Consider the following 22,660-nt stretch of genomic DNA (forward strand, 5'->3'; position numbering starts at 1 on the left):
CGCGGAGGCCGAAGGGGCGCGGGCGGCGGTCGGGCAGCGAGGCCCGCTTCTGAGTCTTGAGGGGAAGAGGGCCTTCACGGTGGGCCTTTCACGTCCGGAGGCCCAAGAAAGGATACTGTGTCCAAGGAAGTAAAGCACGTGAGAGCACTGTGTAACCGGAAGGTGCCTTTCAAAAGTGAGTTTCTCCTGGCGTCGCTTTTTACCTCGGGCCCTCTTGTCCCAGCCACGACCCCAGAATTGAAAATTCTCCTTAGAGCAGCCTTTCCCTCGAACCCCCGCAGTGCCTAATTTCGCTGTCTCCCCTCTACAAATTTTTTTTTTTTTTAAAGAAAGAAGATACCTAAACTAGGCACTGCTCACAGCCTTGCTCTTTGGCTATTTAGTGCCATCTTGCTCCGAGGCCTTGACTCAGACCAGACCCGTTAGAGTCCTTACTTAGATATCTGTTTTCAGTAGATAATTCTTCTTTCCTACTGTAGATCAATTTTTTTTTTCGGTTAACTAAAACTGGGAACGTGGTAAAAGAATATGAAGATTTAGGGTTTCCTTTATTTCATGTTGTAGGGCTTCTGCTACAAACTAAAGTATCCTTGGAGAGCTTTAATTTTTATTTAGGTTTATTAACACCGAAAAAACAGAAAGGAGATAGCTTCAGTCCCTTGAAGCACCTTCCTTGACATGACTGTTTCATGTTTTTAAAGTAAAGTATCCGAAGTAATGCACTTGCTGATTGCATGCTGTGTATTTGTATCTTAATAACCCAGCCTCATTTCCTTTCTGAACCCTGCTTGACCAATAACATAGAACAATGAACTGCAGAAGGGCCAGTATTTCACCTTGTATGATTTAAAATGTAACAACCAATTGTTAACATGTAAGTTTAAAAAATTTTTTCTCTTGGTATTTCATCTTAAAGTGAAAAGGAATTTTTTTAAGCAACTTTTCATTCTCTGGACTGTTTAAATTTAATATTTGTTATCGTCCTTCACTAAAAAAATAATCATCAGTAAGATAATTAATTGAAATCTAGATAAATCGGTTTTCTGTCATTTTACCTTGGTCAAAATTGTCAAAGTAAAATTATAATGGAAATTTCTTCCAAGATGTTTAGAACAGATTCATGTTCATGAGCTAGGGTAGTATAGAAGATGATAGACTACGTGATGATTGAAAGGTTGGTGTTTACATTCAGATTACTTTCAGTTTACTCCTGGGAGCTTACTTTTGATTTAGTGAAAGAAGGACCCTGGAGCTTGTTTATCCTGAAAATGATGATCTCAACGGCCTTGTCCTTAAGACTGTTCTGTTGGGAGGTGGTTGAGGCAGGGTGGTTTGAGGGAGTGGGGCCATTAGGGGAAGAAAGCTTAGAGAGGCCACTAAATATTCGTTTCTTATTTAGAGGCTTTGTTGTCCTGACAGGAGCAAAGCAAGCTGTGTTGAGTGAGATCCCTAAGGCCTCTAAGAAGTTTTTCTTTAAAGGATTAAGAGATACATACCTCAGTTAAAAGGTATGTAATGAAATGCTCAAGTGCCAAATGACCAATTCAATGTAACCAACAGCCAGATCCACATACACAGAATACACCAAACACACCATAGAGTCTCTCTATGTCCCTACTAATCACATCCCCTTACCACCACCACCACTGTTCTTCCTCTACATGTTCTTACATCATATAAAAGAAATTATCCTCTGTGTAGTTAAATTATCCTCTATGTAGTTCTTTTGTGACTGACTGCTTTGAGCAGTGGATAGCTGTTTTACTATTTCCAAGTATAAGAAATGCAGTGAATAGAAGTCTATATGGATGAAGCATTTTTCTTTTTTTGTCTTAAAATTTCAAGATGTGTAGACATATATTCGGAGAAGGCGATGGCATCCCACTCCAATACTCTTGCCTGAAAAATCCCATGGACGGAGGAGCCTGGTAGGCTGCAGTCCATGGGGTCTCGAAAAGTCGGACACGACTGAGTGACTTCACTTTCACTTTTCACCTTCATGCATTGGAGAAGGAAATGGCAGCCCACTCCAGTGTTTTTGCCTGGAGAATCCCAGGGACGGAGGAGCCTGGTGGGCTGCCATCTGTGGGGTCGCACAGAGGTGGACACGACTGAAGCGACTTAGCAGCAGCAGCAGCAGCAGCAGACATATATTAGCTATTTCTGATGCATTAAATAATTATATATATGTATATATATAACGTATAAAAGGAGATAGTTCCTAACCCCACCAATTAAAAAAAAAACCCTTATTGTGCATTTTAGGGAACATTTTCTTACATTCCCTTTGCTTTAAATTTTAAGTCCTGTTTGACTTTATTTTTTAATTTGCATTTCATTTCCACCACCCCACCTTCTTGGCAGAACATAAAGTAGAGGAGCTGAAGGTAATTGTTACAAACAGGAGTGGCAGGTTTATCTGACCACCTTCTGATGTTGTTGTTAAGTTTCTAAGTCACCTCCAACTCTGTAACCCCATGGATTGCAACACACCAGGCTTTCCTGTCCTTCACTATCTCCTGGAGTTTGCTCAAACTCATCTCCATTGAGTCCGTGATGCCATCCAACCATCTCATCCTCTGTCGCCCCGTTCTCCTCCTGCTCTTAATCTTCCCCAGTATCATCTTCTGATGTAATACCCAACAAAATGTGGGGTTTTAAAAATTAATTAATTTGGCCATGTCACATGGTGTGAGGGATCCCCAACCAGAGATGAGACCCACACACCCTAAAGAAACTTGGAGTCTTAACCACTGGACCACCAGGGACATCCCCAAATCTGGTTTTATTATAAGTGTTTATTTCTTATATTTAGATCTCATCTTTTTGCCTGGAAAATCCCATGGATGGAGGAGCCTGGTAGGCTGCAGTCCATGGGATCGCTAAGAGTCAGACACGACTGAGCGACTTCATTTTTACTTTTCACTTTCATGCATTGGAGAAGGATATGGCAACCCACTCTAGTGTTCTTGACTGGAGAATCCCAGGGACAGAGGAGCCTGGTAGGAGGCCGTCTATGGGATCACACGGAGTTGGACATGACTGAAGCGACTTAGCAGCAGCAGCATCTGTAAAAGACTTAGTTATGATCAGAAAAAGCCAGAGAAAATAGTATGTCGATAAGGTTAAAGCAGTTATTAGTATTAAGAATTTGAGTGAGCAGACTTCCCTGATGGTCCAGTGGCTGAGACTCTGTGCTTCCACTGCAGGGGGCATGGGTTCCATCTCCGGTTGGGGAACTGGGATCCCTCATGCTGTACAGCCCCAGGCTGGATAGGGGAAGAGTGAGGATTGGTAATCCTTTGCTTGCTTTATGTCCTAGCTAGGCCCAAATTTCTATTTGCCTTACATGCTGTCCTGGAAACTCATCTAGTTCTGTGAATTCATATATGATAAGTAAGTTGATACAGCCCAAATCTCTATTTCCAGCCCAGATTCTCTAGTACTAATCCCAAATGCCTCCTGGGCATCTTTGGGCATCTTTGTCCATTTTTTCTATTGCTTTGCTCATCTTTTTCATTGATATATGTTTTCTGGATAATAATACATTGTAGGTTGTATTAGTTGCATGTCATCCTCCAGTCCATGCCTTTTCTCTGGCGTTTGTTATGGTGTTTTTTTTTACACTGAAATTTAGTTTGAATTAATCAGATTTGTTCATCTTTTCCTGTATATTTTTTGCTTTGGGTGTCTGATTTAAGAAATCCTCTCCTAAAGAAAAGAAGTCATTTCCTATCTCCGAATCACAAAGATATTCATCTTTTTGTTAAAAATTGTAAACTTTTATTCTTCGTATTTTATTCTTTTTTAACTCAAACTACTATTTTTGTGCATAAGGTAGAGATCTAATTTATTTATTTCATATATAAACAACTAATTTTTCTAGCAGCAACTATTAAATAGTGTGACTTTTCTTAAGTTTGTAATGTCATTGATTTCAAATCAGGTTTCCACACATCCATGGATTGTTTTTTCTTTACCATTGGGCAATGTGTATGACCTCTACTATATTACCACACTACCATAATTGCTGCAGCCTTATTATAAGTGTTAATACCCAGCAAGATATTAACAATGGTTAATATTCACGTATTTCCTTGGAAATGCCAGATTCTTTCCTACTGTATATGAATTTCAGAATCATTTTATTAAGTTTTATGAAAAACTTTAATTTTACTGAAAATTTCACTAGGGCCTCAGTTTCTCTTCTGTAATATGCTGATAGTAATGGTTGTTATGACTGAATTAATTTTTTTTAGTGTGTGTGCTTAATAAATGGTTATTATCACCAGTATCATCATCAATGAATGAGCATTATTCTGGCTGTGAGATCTTAAATTCAGAAATCCTATCTTCTAACCACAACTTGCTATATTTGTTTATACATTGTCCACTCTGTTACTCCCTCTAACCTTATTCTTTGACTTCTTCAATATATTTAGTGTTGAAACCATTTCTATTTTTCTAGCTGTCAGTTCATTCCTGGCTTTATTTATTTTTTTTCCCATTCCTCACAAAAGTTGCTCCAAATCTTCACCGTTCTTTATTAATTACTTATTAAGCCTTCTAAGTTGATGCTACCAGTCTTATTTTGTGCTCAGATGACCTTGATTTTTAGTTACTGGAGATTTTTTCCTCACCATCATCTCTGAATGTAGCTATAATTCCTCCTGCACTTAGCATCTTCCCAGTCCTTCAGGTCTACCAGCTCCCTATGCTCTAGAACTGATCCTCTAAGATCTTGTTCCATCGGTTATCTTGCCTCAAATGTTCATTGTCTTTCTCTCTACTGGTCCTATAAATCGGTGATTTCCAGGTTTTCACATTTCACCAGCCAATAAATTTTTAAATTATGGAAATAAACATGGGTTTGCCAACTTTTTATTTTGTCAAGAAAAGATATTTTAAAATAGTATAGTAAACAGCAAAAACTGACTAGCATCTACTACTGGAAAGTAGTATAGCATAATAGTTAAGATCCCAAGATTCTGGAGCTAGACTGTTTGGACTAGAATTCTGGCTGTGCCAGGGTAGATTATGTAACCTATAAAATGAAGATAATACTTACCTCTTAAGGTTGTATGCTATATACTAATTCAGTGAGTTAATATGTATGAGGCAATTGAAACAGTACCCGGCACATAGACGTGCACGATACTGTTAGCATTTATTTTCATCATAATTATTATTTTTACATCACCATCAACACATCTTTTTCTCTTGCAGCTGCATCTTGTTTTGTTTTTTACAGTGGTTGCTCTAGGGTTGCACAATGTGTGTGATAGTACAGTGTGCCGGTGCTAATCACATGTGGCTCTTGTGGTGGGGGTGGGTAATTAAGATTGCTCTAAGTATAAAATGCTGAAGGGGACCCCACGCTGATTTCTGGAGCTTTTTTCCTGTGTATCTCCCGCCTTTCTCTTCTCTGTAAAGATAACAAGTAGAGAGACAAAGAGTAGATTGTTCAAGTTTATAGAGAGAAAAAACAGATTTCATATGATTCGTACAGAGATGAATGTGTTAGACTTCTCAGTAACAATTCTGGAAGCAAAAGGGTAATGGAGCAATGCTCCAAAATTCTGAAGGAAAATTACTTATAATTTAGAGTTCTGTACAGGCCATGCTAAAATAAATTATTTTCAATCCTAAAAGGTCTCAGATATGCAGTTCACACATCCTTTCTAAAGAAACTAATGAAGGATGTGTGCCACTTACATGACAAACCAAGAAGAAGTAGGACATGTGATCAAGGGAATAAGCCCAAAGTAAAAGAAAAGTAAAAGGAATTGCAGATTGACAGACTGGAACAGTAAGATGAAATTAATGGGATACTTAATATGCTTGAATAGATTGAGAGGAGACTTACCCTCCTGGGCTCAAATGGATGATTATTACATGAACAACTAACCAAATCTTTTTTAAAAAATAATTTAAACCTGTCAGTTTATGTGTTAAAAAAATTTTAAGAGATAAACAAAACTTTTTTTAAAAGAGGATTTTGATTTTGGTGTTTGGCATTTTTATACTTCCCCTTTCTTTTGAGGAACCACGTTTTAACTGCCCTCCCTTACCCACAGCGTTAAGAGGAAGAGGAAATGCAGCAAACTGGAAATAAAAGCAAAACTAGAGAAACAAAACTGGTATTTTAAAATTAATAACAACTGGTAAAACTTTAAAAATCATTTTCTGAAATACTTGTGGTGCTTAAAACAAACAATATACACAAGCACCTAATAGAAAATTCCTAGAGACATGGTAGAGTGAACTTGGAAAAAAGGCTTTTTATCCTGTAATAGAATCTATGAGTGTGTATTGAGATGCCACTTTTTCAGTCATTGACTAGGAAAAGATTATAATTTAAAAGTAAATACTGGAGAAGGAAATGGCAAACCACTCCAGTATTCTTGCCTGGAGAATTCCATGGACAGAGGAGCCTGGCTGGCTACAGTCCATGGGCTCGCAAAGAGTCGGACACAGCTACAATACACACACACATAGAGATCAAAATAACAGTGGCTTAAATAAAGTACATTACTTTGTTTAAAAACATACAAAATCTATGTATGCAGATATAATAAAGAGTTTGATTCTATATAGATCTTTGAAGTTTTTTTTAGAAGCCACCTTTTTGCCTTAGAAACTCCATGCTTACTGTAATCTTACTTATTTGGCAGCATCGTGTCTTAGCTGTGGCACGCGCTTGGGCTTCCCTAGTTGTGGTACGAAGGCATTTCTCTAGTTGTGGCATGCTCCCTGCACTGGAAGCTTGAAGTCTTAACCACTGAACTGTCAAGGAAGTCCCAAGAAATCCACTTGAAATATAAAGACACAGACAGGTTAAAGTAAAAGAATGGAGAAAGATCTACTATGCTAATACTAATCAAAAGAAAACTGTAGTTGCTGTATTCAGACAAAACAGACTTCAAAACAAGGAAAATTATCAGCGATAGGAAAGGGCATTACATAAAGAGGTCAGTGCTTCCAAAAGATATACCGGCCTTTAATGTGTGTATGTCTGACAACAGAGCATTAAAGCAGCTAAGGCAAAACCTGATAGAACGGCAAGGGGAAACAGACAAATGCACTATTATACCTTGAGAATTCATCACCCCTCTTTTAATAAATAATAGATCTAGCAGGCAGAAAATCAGTGAGGATATATTCATTAGTTGAACTGTGTAGTACCATCAGTCAATTGGATCTAATTGACAGCTATAGAGTATTTTACACAGCAGCAGCAGAACACACGTTCTTCTTTAGAAAGATAGACATTTGTCAGTATAAAAGACAACTTGTATGCAAAAGATATAAACATAGTTAAAATTAATAGACATAGACTAAAAAAAATATGAGGTTTAACATCTTTAATATTAAAAGAGCTCTTTAAAATTCACATCAAGGGAACAAGCAATTCTGTAGAAAATGGCTGGGCAAAGAATATGAATTCAGCAAAGAATAAATCCAAATATGAAAAGTCACTCAAAATCAGAAGAAATCACGATAACGCAAGTAAAAGTAATAAGATGCCAAATTCAGGCCTATGTAACAGATTGGCAAGCCATTCATTAACTAGTCTTTATTAAGTGCCTGTTGTGTGACGGGCTCTTGGCTAAGCACAGACCTACTGTAGTGCTCACCAGATCATTGTGAAGCAGATCTTATCCCTGTTTTACAGTTGAAGAAAGAGGATCAGATAGGTAAATCGACTAGACAGAAATCACATAAAGGAATCTGGGGAAATACTAGAACTATTTTTCTTTTTCTTTTTGAGGAGTAATTCATTCAAATGGTAATGTGTGTGTATGTGTGTGTATCTAGATAGATAGGTATTTATGTTTTGAGTTGAAGCTTCCCCCCACTTATCTGTCATACACCCATTTCCTGTGCCAATACTACCTGTCTCACAACCACTTTATTAGTTTCTCATGTAGTTCTCATAGCTTTTTTTATATGAGTTTATTCTCCTTTTTATTAAAAAAAAAAGGTTATAATAATGTGCTATATTTGATAACTCAGTTATTTAAGTAGCTCATAATGAGAGTCCTCATCCTTTTAACAGCTGCATAGTATTCCACTATGAATAAATTCCACTACAGGAATGCCAGAATTTATTTTACCAAGCCTTTACGATGGATGTTTGCTTTGATTTCAGTCTTTTGCCTTTGAAAACAACGTGGTAATGGATAATACTGTGTACACTTTTGCCTCACATGTTCAACATTTCACAGAAATAAGATTGTTCCATCAGAGGGTTTGTATATATGTGTGATTTTGCTAGATACTGCCAGATTTCCCTGTGTTATATAAACAAGTAACTGCACCCACAGCATTTTCATTACAGTATGTTATTGAACTTTTGGTTGTGGGACTGATAAGTGAAAGTGTTTAATCTTGCTGTAGTTTTACTGGGCATTTCTTCTATTATGAAATTAAGTGAGAATCTTTTCAGACTGGGCAAACGTTAAATGACCAATAGCACCTGTTGCCAGTTGGATCCAAGTGAAAAGTTTTGTTATACGGTGCTGGTATAAATGGGCTTCCCAGGTGGCGCTAGTGGTAAAGAACCCTCCTGCCAATGCGGGGGACATAAGGATGCGAGTTTGATCCCTGTATTGGGAAGATCCCCTGGAGGAGGGCACGACAACCAACTCCAGTATTCTTGCCTGGAGAATCCCCATGGACAGAGGAGCCTGGCGGGCCACAGTCCATAGGGTCGCAAAGAGAAGGACATGACTGAAGTGACTTAGCATGCATGCACGCTGGTATAAATGTGAACTTTTTCAACCTGTTTGCAAAACGGTCTGGCAACCTGTGTTAAATGTTTTAAACTGGAAATATCTTTTGTCCTAGCTATTTCTTTCTTGGGAATCTGTCCAATAGGTATAAAATATGTAAGTGAAAGTCACTCAGTTGTGTCCTACTCTTTGTGACTGCATGGATATATAGTCCATGGAATTCTCTAGGCCAGAATACTGGAGTGGGTAGCCATTCCCTTCTCTAGGGGATCTTCTCAAGCCAGGGATCGAACCCAAGTCTCCCGAATTGTGGGTGGATTCTTTGCCAGCTGAGCCACCAGAATACTGAAGTGGGTAGCCTATCCCTTCTGCAGCAGATCTTCCCGACCCAAGAATCAAACCAGGGTCTCCTGCATTGCAGGTGGATTCTTTACCAGCTGAGCTACAAGGGAAGCCCTTAAAATATGTAAGGATCTAACTATAAGAATATTCACTGTAGCATCATCCATAGTATCTAAAAACAAGTAGCAAAGTGAAAGCTCATTATTAAGAAAATGGTTGAGTGAATTACAGTTTTTGTATCCAACAAAAGGAATAAATTAAAGCAGTATTAGTTGAATTGTGATTTCCACAAGATACTACTACTAAATGAGAAAAAGCAAGATGAAGAAAAGTGTGTATAATGTGATCCCAGTCTATAAGTCAGCAGCAGCAGCACACATAAATGTTTACATATTTGTGTGTGTGTATGTTTACACTCAAAATATTTGTATTTGTAGATATACATATATACATGTGTATTTGTATATAACTATATGGGGGAAATAATGGAAAATACATATTACTTGGGATATAGGTTTGGTTGCTTAAAGGCCAACATAATAAGATGAAAGTTTATTTTTTTTCTCTTGTAACATTTCAGAGATAATCAGTTCACAATTGATACAGCAGCATTAGGTGTTAGGGATCCACCCTCATTCTAGCTTGTTAATCTGCTATACTCAATATGTGGCTTCTATTTCATGGCCTAAGATGGTTGTTTCACCTCCTGCCAAGATATATCTGAGAATGGGAAATGGAAAAACAGTATGCCTCTTCTTTTTAAGGGCATGTCACAGAAGTTGCAGCCATCATTTCCTCTTTTGGCCAAATTGTAGTCGCATGGCCAGACTTCCAAGGGATGCTGGGAAATACAGTCCTTGCCTGTGTGGCAAAGTCCTAAGTCAAAACTTGGGAGTTGTAATACTAAAGGAAGAAAAGAAGAAGGGACATTGAGAGACAAGATCAGTCTCTGCCACAGCAGACTAGATTATCTTCCTGCGCTATGAGTCAATCACAAACTTAATGGCTAAAGTCAATAATGATTTATTATTTCTCACCATTCTTTGTTTTGACTAGAAAGTTTTTCTGTTGTTTCTTCAGGGCTCATTCACGTGGCTCTCTTCACATGGTCTTTCATTCCAGACTTACAACATAGAGGCCCAGGGCAGTGTTCTAGAAGGTGACAAAGGAAGCTGTAGAGCCTCTCTAGGCCTCATCCACAGAAGTTGCACTAAGTCACAGCTACTGCATTCGGCGGTCAAAATAAGTCACAAGGAAGGCTAGCCTAGACTCAAGAAGTGGGGAAATAAAGTACCTTTTGATAGTTAAAGTGGCAAAGGCACATTGCAAAGAGGCACAAACAAAAGAGGCATGATACACTGGGAACAAATATTGTAACAATCAAACATATGACATTTTTATACTTACATGTATATGTAAATTTTTGTCCACATAGTCAAAGAAATATAAATAAGTATAATTAGTTAAGCAAATTCATGGTGTGCAGATATGACAAACAGGACCACATCACTCCCTTATTATTGCTTTACAGATTAAAGCCCAAGCCCCTTGGCCTGTACCATTTCTCCTATATTACAGTATCTCCCATGAGATGTAATGAAAACCAAGCAGAAAGATAAGTCATTTCTAGCTGAAGTGGTTGGACTTCAAGTTAGTTGTGGAATCTGAACCAGGCCTTGAAAGAAGTGTCTGAATTGATGGCGAGGGGCAAGTAGGCATAACTGGTAGTTCCCAGTCTTATTAGCACTAGCCTTTTAAAAAACTGAAATACAGCATACTGCAGAAATAAATGCAGTATCTATCAGAGGTAAAAATATCCCTCTATCCACCACCCAAGAAATAGAATATTACAAGTTACATAGAAACCTTTTATGTGACATCCCAATAATTATACTGCCCAACCTCTTCCCCAGATGTAACCACTCATACTAACTTATAACCATAGATCTGTTTTGAATCATACATGAATGAAATTATATGTGTATTTCAACCATTATATTTGTAAGGTTTATCTAAGTTGCTTGTAGAAGTAGTTTGTTCATGTTCATTGTTATATTCCGCTTGTGGACAAGCTGCTCTGTCCATTCTGTTGTAGCTATTTGAGTTGTTTCTACTTTGGGGCTGTGTGTGCATGCGTGTGTGCTAAGTTGCTTCAGTTATGACCGACTGTGCGATACTATGGACAGTGGGCAGATAAAGTAGATTTGTAGTACCAATTAAATGCTCAGTTCTTCCAGTTTTCTTACACTAAGGTTAGGATTGATGAGAAAGGAGTGGGACCCTGAGACATTGAATGGGGACAGTTGGGCAGACAAGAATGAAGCTTTGGGGCAGCTCTCTCTCGTTAAGTTGATTCCTACTGTCCTCAGAATTTACCCTCGCCACCTCCCAGTTCCTCCAGGCAAATCCCGACATAGCATCCCCATCAGAGGAGTACACAGCTTGCTCTGGCAAGTGATAAACTACAGAAGAATTAAAGATCTTGCTGTTTTGACCAGTGAGAACCCGAGGAATTAAATTTGAAGCATCTCATCCAAGTCACAGACTTGGTACTTCTTGATGGGGAGAGATTTGGCTCCTTCAAGGAAGAACCCTGCAATGCAGCCACAGCAGTATAATCATTGATCTTCTCTAGACCCAGTGGTCTCCAAACTTGTCTGGACATAAGAACACCTTAGAATTCTAAAGCCAAGGATACACCCCAGGCCAGTTAACTCATCATTTCTGGGGGTAAGACAGGCCTTTCTTTGTATTTTTTAAGCTCCCCCAGTAATTCCAGTGAGCAAGTTAGGCAATCATTGTCCTAATCCTTCTCCATTGGCTATTTATTGGTTAGAATAGGGGCCCCCAAGAAAGTCGAGTGACAGATGGAGTCCAGGCCTGAGTCTGGCTAACAGCCCAGAGAGACCCATACTGGTTACTTCTCCAACCCCAGATGTGTGGTAAGAATGAATACATTTTAATAACTGAAGCAATCTTCATTTTCATTTCCTGACCAATGGAATGAGTGTTGTTATGGTAGGTAGGACTAGATAGAAGTTCAGAACTGATCGATACCACTCCCTCTCAAGACAGTAAAAGAAAAGCAGTACAGAAGTTAGTGCCCCTGTGCTGGCATGACAACTGATAGCATATTCCCATTTAAATTCCGTGTGTGATCACCAGATGGATCATGGAGATGACAGTGTAAAAACCAGATGGGTAGTGAAAGATGACAATGGATTATTGCAGAGCTTAATCAGGTGTGGGTGGAGGTGGGGGGCAACTGCAGTTGTTCTAGCTGTGGTATCTTCATTGGAAGAAATTAATATAGACTTTGACATGATACATAGGTATTGATCTGGAAATGTGCCCTGCCCCCACTCCCACCTCCTTTCTAATCAGTAAAGAAAATCAAAAGCATATTGCACTTAAATGACAGTGACAACGGTAAACCCTAACTGTCTTGTCTCAGGGCTATGTCAACATTCCTGTTGTTTCTGTGGTGTAAAGGGACCTTGATCATATCACTATGCCACAGAATATCATACTAGTCTATTATATCAATGAAATTATGTTAAATGAACCTAGTGAGAACGGAGTAGCAAGCATTCTGCATGATTTGATAAGACATATGCCTGCCAGAAGATGCAGCAATAAACCCAGGACTGCACCAAGTTTCTAGGGTTGCAGTGGCCGGAGACATGTTTGAGTATCTGTTCAAATAAGTGATGGGTAGTTGTGTTTCCTACCACTACAACAAAGAGAAAGGAAAAAAGGTGTAGCAGACTTCTGGGGGTTCTGTAGGCAACAAAATAAAGCACATTTGGGTGACCTGCTCTAACCTGTTTTCTGGGTAACCGTAAGATTGCAAGTTTTGATGGGGGTGGCCTTGTGATTAGGCAGGTCCATTGGTACTGGAAGTTCACGTGGTAAGAAATATTAAATGAAGACTTCAGTAAGTTCCCATAGGGGAATTACAACACAGACCCTTCGGTTTGGAAATAAGGACATATCTTCCTCAGCCAACAACATTTTCTTTTGTTTCTTTGAAAGGCTGCTCCAGATTTGCTCCTGCTACCTGGTAGGATGGAACACCTGACCATGGGACATCAAGTGACTGCGTGAATAATCAAACCACCTGTCGTGAACTGATGTTATCTGATTCACCAAACCATACAGCTGGATGAGCACAGAAGCAGTCCACTCCCTGTTAGACTGGGAACTGGCTACAGCTAAACTAAATGAGCAGGTGACTCAGACTCCTGTAGTCTCTGACCCTGCTCCTTCAGCATTTCTCCCCCAACCCATATAAATTGGCTTCAGGAGGAGTTCCTTCTGTCCAATTAATGGAAGAGGAAAAAAGTGTGGGTCCTATTCATTCTTGAAAGAATCTGCAGTAAGCTGGCCACAGCTGGATGTGAATGGTCAGTAAAACCACCACTCATCAGTGGCCCCAACACATAACAGTAAAGGGAATCTTTCCATAGGGAATAACTTTAGGAGACATGGCCTGAGGTAAGGGTATATACTTGTCACTGGCTTATGAGTTGACAGGCTAGACGAGAACTCAGAACAAATCAGAGAACTGGCCAGTTATGATACAATAACCTGCAAATTAGGGATGCTGGCCTAAACAATGAAGTATATGCTTAGAATCCATAATCAATATATGGTGCTACCTTCCCCAGAAGGTGCATAGAGTGGGGATGAGAGTAGTCCCTCTATTTTTCAGTATGATTAATTTTGTAAAAAAAAAAAAAAAAAAAAAAAATCAGGTGGCATGTTTTCCAAATTTGGTGAAAAGCATAGAACTATAAATCCACAAAGCTCAGTAAATCGCAAGCAGAAAAGTTACAATGAAAGTCACACCTATGCATGTTATAGTCAAACTGATAAAATACAGAAAAACAAAAGCATCCAGAGAAATTATACATTATATGCAAGATGACAGTTGTATTTTTTTTAAATAAGCTTTTTAATGGAACCATAACATATGTATAGAAAACCACAAATATAGTTGTTTAGCATGACATCACAAAATGAAGGTAACTATAGTCACCACCCACATCAATAACTATGTCCATTCTTAGTCATTACTCTTCATCCTTCCCAAGGGTAATCACCATCCTGAATTCTAACACCAAAGATTAGGTTTGATAGTGGTTAACCTTTATATAAATTGAATGCATAATGTATCTTTAGTTTTTGGCTTCTTTTATCTAACATTGTAAGATTTATCCATGTTGTTACCTGGAGCAGGTAACATTCATTCATTCATTTTCATTGCTATTCAGTATTCTACTTTATATCACATTTATTTATCCATTCTATTCCTGATAGATTAGAGATGTTTCTAGTCTTTGGCTATTAGGAGAGCTTCTATGAACATTGTTGTGTATGTCTTTTGGTGTACACACATACGCATTTGTGCTGCATTCTCTTATTATGCCTAGTAAACCACTAGAGGAATTTTTTGGTCCGTGAAGCATCAGTCTTAGTGGCTTTGGAGGTTTTAGTACTCAAGGGAGGAATGATTGCTAGGAAACATGGTTTCAGTGAATTAGAAGTGGACATGGCTTGCTGGCAGGACTTTTTCCTATCATTAACCAACGAGGGGGTGGGGGTGGGGTGCAGGGGAAACACTACTGACAGAAGGGAAAGAGTCCTTTTAAAAGGGGGAGCTTCGATTGCTGTTGCTTAGTGGAGTGAGTAGGACTTTATATGGAATGTCTGATGTTCACCAGTATTCTCTTGGCCAACAGTCAGTGAAAACACTAGGGTAACCCAAAAAGGACCTCCACTTGGTTTCATCTTCTAAGAATGAATGTTTGGATCACCCTACCTGGCTCAGACGGTAAAGCGTCTGCCTGCAATGCGGGAGACCCGGATTTGATCCCTGGGTCGGGAAGATCCCCTGGAGAAGGAAATGGCAACCCACTCCAGTACTCTTGCCTGGAAAATTCCATGGATGGAGGAGCCTGGTGGGCTACAGTCCATGGGGTCGCAAAGAGTCGGACACAACTGAGCAACTTCACTTTTACCTGATAAAGAATTCCATTAAGCTTAGGTGCAAGCAAGGAGTGAGAGAAACCTAGATGGGTGGTGATAGAAAGCAGCTATGCTCACAAACCTAGTCTTCATGACCAGCTAAAACACTGTTTTATGAAACTATAAATTATGTTTTGTTACTTATTTCTTTTCTCCCTTACCATATATGAAGAAGTCTGGGGTGGATGTTTTTGGCTTCAGATGAGAGTGTGACTGAATTGATACCACCCCATGATCAGCTATCACCCGTAGCTGATAGAAGGAGTGTATGGTGGAAAAGAGTTGAGATAAGTGCTTATATTCCCCCTGGCTCCCTCCATTAGAGGTTGCTCTGAACTGATGTGTACCGTGACCAAAGAGCTTTGCCTCTCTCACCTTGAACTCTTGACAGTTCTCTCTCCCTCAAGACTTTGGTTAATTTCTTCTGTCTCTTGGAGCTTAAGAGAGGTACAGTTCCCCTGTTGTTAGCCCTGGATTACAGAACTATCCTTGTAATTCTCTTATACCCTATACACACATTTGTAATTAGTCCCTCTGTTTAAAACAAACAATCCTGATTGTGTTACTTGTTTCCTGTTAGGGCTCTTGACACGTGAGCTTTATATCTCCTGTATTGTGTCTTGGATATTAGCATAGCCAGTCTTTCTTTTAGTTTTTGCATATCTCTTCACTTTAAACTTTTCTGTATTCTAATATTTACCTCTTGAAAACAGCTTAAAGGTGTATCTTTATAAATCCAAGGCAACAGTCTTATCTTTTAATTGGGATAGTCAATTTAATGTTAGTACTGATATATGAGGCTTTAAAGCTGCTATCCTACTCTTTGTCTCCCGTGCTCTTCACTCTTTTTTCTCTGCTTTCTTCATCCTTTGTGATGCGTCAGATTTATTTATTCCCCTTTTCCTTATAGTTATGTATTTTTGTTGTTGTTTAGTCGCTAAGTCATGTCTGACTCTTTTGTAGCCCCACGGACTACAATCCACCAGGCTCTTCTGTCCATGGGATTTCCCAAGCAAGAATACTGGAGTGGGTTGCCATTTCCTTCCAGGGGATCTTCCTGACCCAGGGGTCAAACCTGCGTCTCCTGCACTGGCAGACAGATTCTTTACCGCTGAGCCGCCAAGGAGGCCTGCATGTCTTTTTACTATAGTTTAATTGCTCTAGAAATTAGACTGTGCATCCTTGACATCTAAAAGTCTAGTATAGGCACTTCTCTGGTAGTCCAGTGGTACAGACTTCAGTGCTGTGCAGGATCAATGATAACAGCACTTATCAATGCTGATCCTGGTATAGGATCAATGCTGGGGACCCAGGTTTGATCCCTGGTCAGGGAACTAGATCCCACTTGCAAAACTAGGAGTTTGCATGCTGATATAGAGTTCACATGCCGCAACTAAGACCCATCGCAGCCAAATAAATTAAAAATAATAATAAAAAAATAAAAGTCTAGTATACTTTAGTACTTTATCCACTTCCTGGACAACGTGAATACCCTTGACCACTTTATCCCCTCTTCTCAATTTATGTGTTGTTAATGTTAAAATCTGTATGTTTTAAATACCACAATAAGTCAGCATTGTTTTGTAAAAGTAATTATTTGTTGACATTTACCCATATATTTTCTTTACTGTTCTTCATCCCTTTCAAAATCTAAGAACTTCCATCTGAGAACATTTCTCTCTACGCAAAGGTTACTCTTTCCTCCAAGGCAGAGGTGAAAAAAGTGAAAGTGAAAGTCTGGCAGTTGTGTCCGATTCTTTGCGACCCCATACATGGAATTCTCCAGGCCAGAATACTGGAGTGGGTAGCTGTTCCCTTCTCCAGGCGATCTTCCCAACCCAGGGATTGAACCCAGGTCTCCTGCAATGTAGATTCTTTACCAGCTGAGCCACCAGAGAAGCCCAATTTTCAGTTTCTGTTTGTTTGAAAATAGCTTTATAGTGTCTTAACTTTTGAAAGTTATATCATCTGAATATGAATTCTGTTTTCTTTTAGTACTCTAAAGATAGCATCATTTGGTTCCAAAGGAGCTGTCTTATTGTCATTCATTTGATAGCATAATTTTCTTATCTACGGATGCTCAACATTTCCCCCTCTTTGAATATCAGCAGTTAGCATCTTTCACTTTTAGCATAGTTAACATAGTTCACTTTTAACATGAAGTGCTTAGGTGTTATTTTCTTTGCCTTTTCCTTAAAGGTTTATAATGCTTCTTGAATCTAAAGCATGATGCTTTTTGTTTATTTGAGACAGCTCTTTCAGTATTGCTTTGTTACAGTCCCTCATGCTTCTCCTTCTGGGTTCTAATTATATACCTATGTGGGACTTTTTTTTTTTTTACTCTGTATCTCCTACCTTTTAAATTTTTTCCGTTTTTCATCTTTTAGTCTTTTTGTTAATCTGTCTGCAGATTCTTCTGAATTTTCTTCCAGTTCCCTAATTTTGTCTTCAACTCTGTATAATTGGCTATTAAATCCATTCACTGGGTTTTTGTTGTATCTTTCAATAATAGAATTCCATTTGGTTGTGTTTCCATTCTCCACATACTTACTCATATTTTAAGTTCCTGAACAGATTAATCATAGTATTTTGGGGAATTTGGGGGAGGGCTGTGCCACATATCTTGTGGGGTCTTAGTTCTCCCCAGCCAGGGATTGAACCTGGGCCACCTCAGTAAAAGCCCTGAGTCCTATCCAGTGGACCACCAGGGAACTCCCTAATTACACTGTTTTAAAGTCTTCATTTCATAATCCCCGTGAGTCCTGTTTCTATGGTTGCTTCTCTGTCTTGTCATGTCATCTCATATACCTGATTATTGTTTTATGTGTGCTGGATATTGTATATAAACAATTGTAGAGATATTTTGAGGCTTGGGATAGCATGAGTTTCTTTTAGAGAGGATTTTTTTACTTCTTTAGGTAGCAAGGGCCATTAGCATCCTCAGATCACTGCAATCCAGTTGAGAATGGAGATGATTCAGTTCCAATCTATTTTTGGTTCACTCTGACTTGTAGGGTGCAGCACGTGAGAATCTCAACAGAAAGACTGAGGTGCTTGTCTCTTGGTGAGCCCAACTCTAGTTTTTCTCCTCTTCTACCCTCATCTAGGTCTGTGAGCTTGCAAAAGGCTTTGTTCTTAGTTGCTTCTGGAAGAGACAGAGGCCTCCATCAGAGAGGCTGTAAGCGCCTCTCCAACCTGTCTGCCTCTACTAGGTCTTAGCCGTGAAATCCTCACAGTTTTGAGAGCTTTCCAATGCCTTCAGACAGATATATTTCTTTGTTTTGTCTCAGCTTTCCTAGTTGTTCTCAGCAGAAACGTGATCAAAACCACATAGTCCTTCATTACCAGAAGTGGAACCGCAGCGGTCTCATTTTTTTTAATTACGGTATAGCTGATGCACAATATTGTACTAGTTTCAGATATACAACACAATGATTCACAATTTTTAAAGGTTATAGTCAGTTTATAGTTATAAATAAAATAACCATATTCCCTGTGCTGTACAATACATCCTTGGAGCTGATTTATTTTATGCCTAGTTGTTTGTATCTCTTGATCCTCTACTCCTGTTTTGCCCCTTCCCCAGTCCCTGTCCCCTTTGGTAACCACTAGTTTGTTCTTTGTACCTGTGAGTCTGTTTCTTTTTTGTTATATTCACTAGTTTATTTTTTATATTCAACATATATATGAGATCATACAGTATTTGTCCCTGACCTATTTTACTGAGCGTAATACCCTCCAAGTCCCACTGTGTTGTTTGCAAATGGTAAGATTTCATTCTTTTTAATGAAATAGTATTCCAGTGTGTATGTGTGTGTGTGTATATATATATATATCTCACATCTTCTTTAACCATTCATGCACTGATGGACATTTCTGTTGCGAAGACTTTTTTTTTAATGTCAAAAATTTTACCGCTGCTTCCTGCCCACTCTCCATCAAAACACACAAGGCAGTAGTTATACATATACATGGTCTATAAACTATATATAAATAATGCATATATATATAATAAATGTTCAGGTCCCTGCAATAATTGTTACTCAGGGATATGTAACTCAGAGAAGGGAAACACTGCTAAAAGCAAAGGCAGTCTCAGGAAAGTTAAAAGTTATGTTCAAAGGAACAAGAGAAGCCCGGTATGATTAGAGATTTCACATATGAAACAGAGATAAGATTCTGATCTTTACTGTCTGCATAATAGGAAACCATTGGCAGCTTCTTTATTGAGATATCTTTCAGTAAAAGCTGTGTTTAATCTGATACTGATACGCAAGATAGAGGTAAGAGTAAAGGCAGAGAAAATCACTAGAAATCTAGAGTAATGGACCAAATATGAGTTGATGAGAGGCACCATAGTGTAATGAAAAGAATGGTGACATTAGGATCACAGGACTTGTAATTACTGGTCCTGTCAACTTAGGCAAGTAATTTAACTTCTTACTCTGCTTCCTGTTTACATGCCAGTCACCTTGTAGGCCCTTCAACAGGATGATGAACTGTTTATAACTTCTGCGTTACTCACAGAGTGGTTATACAAATACAATGATGAACATATTTTAAAATGTATATTAAAATGTATGCATTTGAAGGCCCAACACAGAGACTGATAAAAGAAAGATAAAAGAAAAAAAAAATTAACTCCAATATTGAATCTTGAAGACTAGAAAATACATTCATCTAAATATGTCAGTTAGAAGAGGAGCTGATTTTGGAAATCAGGAAAAGGGTTTGTGAAAAAATAGTGATTTACTTAATTTTAATTGTGGAAATGTTCAGCAGGTAGTTGTTAGTTACATTTACTAGTTTCATGTATTATTAGGTATTTTTCATGTGAGGTCATTTCATTCAGTCTCCTTCATAAATTTTTAAGTTCTTAGAGAAAGAAATTATTTCCTTGGGAATTTGTATTCCTCTTCATTTTTAACTTCAAAAAAAGTTTGTACCTACCAACTAATTTGATAAAGTTTGATTTCTTTTGTCCAATTCATTGGTAAAGTGATTATATAGGGCATTGACTGGTTTAAAGATTGTTTGGTCCTCTCAGTTGAATACCAAACTGTAACTCTTTATGTACCTCACTCTACAAAGTTGTCATGCTAGTACCTTACCATAATCCAGGCAAACAGTTTCTTTAACCTGTATTTGAATTCCATGTGAGACATAAAAATGTCTTATAGAAAGTCATATGTATATGTTTCTTTTATATTTTAAATGTATATGCTTTTCATTTGGATCCTGAAATTTAAGATGGTTTCTATTCCTCCTGAAATCCTTCGTTTCTCTTAATACTTTTAAGTTGAGGTACAGTTGATTTATAATGTTGTGTCAGTTTGAGTTGTACAGCAAAGTGAGTCAGTTGTACACATACATATATTCACTGTTTTTTAGATTCTTTTCCCGTATAGAGGCCATTACACAGCACTGAGTTCCCTGGGCCATACAGTAGGTCCCTATCAGTTATCTGTTTTATACACCCATGTTGTATGCATGCGTGCTAAGTTGTTTCACTCACATGTAACTCTGTGCAACCCTATGGACTGTGGCCCGCCAGGCTCCTCTGTCCATGGCATTCTCCAGGCAGGAATAGTGGAACGGGTTGCCACACCCTCCTCCAAGGCATCTTCCTAACCCAGGGACTGAACCTGCATCTGTCTCCTGCATTGGCAGGCGTGTTCTTTACCTCTGGCACCACCTGGGAAGCCCTATTTTATACATAGTATAATGTGTGTATGTCAATCAATTTTTCCCTCTAGAACTTAAAAAAAATAAATTGTAATGAACACTCAACTGTATCAGTCACTTACTATCTTTTGTGCTTTAAGAATTTGCCTCTCCTGCCCAGTTTGGCATCTCTAGACTGCTGTACTGTGTCACCAAATCTGTAACTTTAAATTTCTGATGGCATCCAGAATCTTGGTTAAGTTTGGACTTCCTCTCGTATCATGGTTTGCTCCTTCTCATTGTAGTCTAGTTTCCTCTATTCCTACGTGAATAGAAATTTGGTAATATAGAGCTGTTTACCTTTCCTATTTTTTGCCCATTATAATTTTCTGTGTTTAACATCCTTTGTAGTAATTCTTCTACAAAAAATATTTTATGTATTTTTTTATTTCAGATCACGAAAATAATACATTAGCACCCTTCCTTACCCATTACTCAAACTTTGGCATTCTCAACCTTAGGAAAACTTGGAAGTAAGAAAAAAACTGAGCAGCAAGGAAAATAGGTGTTGTAAGCTTTGTTCTGTAACAAAAATATTGATCTGTTCTTGAGGAATTGTTTCACAAAGGTGAATTCTCCATGTAACTGAAGCTTCATTATCCATCATGGACAGTAAGTTAGTGTAGTTTGAAGGGTCTTTACCAGTATGCTGTAAGTTTAACAACTAGCCTCTCCAGGGTTAAAAAAAAAGTTCTGATTGTGATGTTTGCTAATTCCAGTGGGGTTAAATACTCCCACTGTGACTCTCACTTCAAGCTAACACAGGACATCATTGAACACAGAGTTGGAAAGAGGGGTGGACTATCAGATTATAAGATTTCCCTCATGTGCACACAACAGACATAATCATAAAAACATGGATAATAATGAAATAGTAAACTAAAAATGAGTTTTGAGTATTTATTATTCAGTAATATTGGATTTTACTATATTGACTCATTGGAAAAGACTCTGATGCTGGGAGGGGTTGGGGGCAAGAGGAGAAGGGGACAACAGAGGATGAGATGACTGGATGGCATCACTGACTCGATGGACGTGAGTCTGAGTGAACTCTGGGAGTTGGTGATGGACAGGGAGGCCTGGCGTGCTGCGATTCATGGGGTCGCAAAGAGTCGGACATGACTGAGCGACTGATCTGATCTGATCTGATCAGTTTATATAATTTCTGATAATGGCTGTGTTTAAATTCTGCAGAATTCTTAAACTTTTTTTTTTTATTTCATTTATTTTTAAACTGAAGGATAATTGCTTTACAGTATTGTGTTGGTGTCTACCAAACATCAGCATGAGTCAGCCATAGGTTTAACCCTTCTGAATCAGCACTCCTGAGGCAGCGTGAGCCAGCCCTAGCACACTGCTGTCGATGCTCTTAGCTGTGAAGTGACAAGGACTGACCAGTATGAGTTGAAGTGGTTCTGCTAGCTAAAGCTAAACCAGATTTAATACTCAGATTTATATAGTGAACCCTGAAATTCCACTGTCACACAAAGTAAAGTCCTTGATAAAAATAAAGTCTACATATTCTTCGACGTATATGCTACCTTGTTGTGTGACTTGGTTACTTCTTAAAATCTTGGCTGCTGTAAATGTTTAATCTGTGTTGCCTGTAAATAAATACTGACTAAAGGAACCCAACAAGCAGTGGGCAAAAAAATGGACATAGACATTTCTTCAAAGAAGGTATATGAATGGCAGAGCAGCACATGAAAGGATGCTGAACATCGTCAGTCACCAGAGAAATGCAAATTAAAAGGACAATGAGATACTACTACATACCTATTAGAATGACTAAGATTGAAGACAAATCATAAGAAGGCAGGAGGAATTGG

The 22,660-nt window shown here is 38.5% G+C and overlaps 1 long non-coding RNA gene across 1 annotated transcript; it reads left to right on the forward strand.

Annotated features, from left to right (window-relative positions):
• Positions 1 to 86: 86 nt before the first annotated feature.
• LOC133249312 (uncharacterized) lies at positions 87 to 22,371 on the forward strand. Its single transcript, XR_009736902.1, has 2 exons — positions 87 to 175; positions 13,113 to 22,371. It is a non-coding gene; the product is annotated as an uncharacterized LOC133249312 (long non-coding RNA).
• The last annotated feature ends 289 nt before the right edge of the window (positions 22,372 to 22,660 follow it).

This window comes from Bos javanicus, chromosome 6, assembly GCF_032452875.1.
Source record: "Bos javanicus breed banteng chromosome 6, ARS-OSU_banteng_1.0, whole genome shotgun sequence".
Lineage (NCBI taxonomy): Eukaryota > Metazoa > Chordata > Mammalia > Artiodactyla > Bovidae > Bos > Bos javanicus.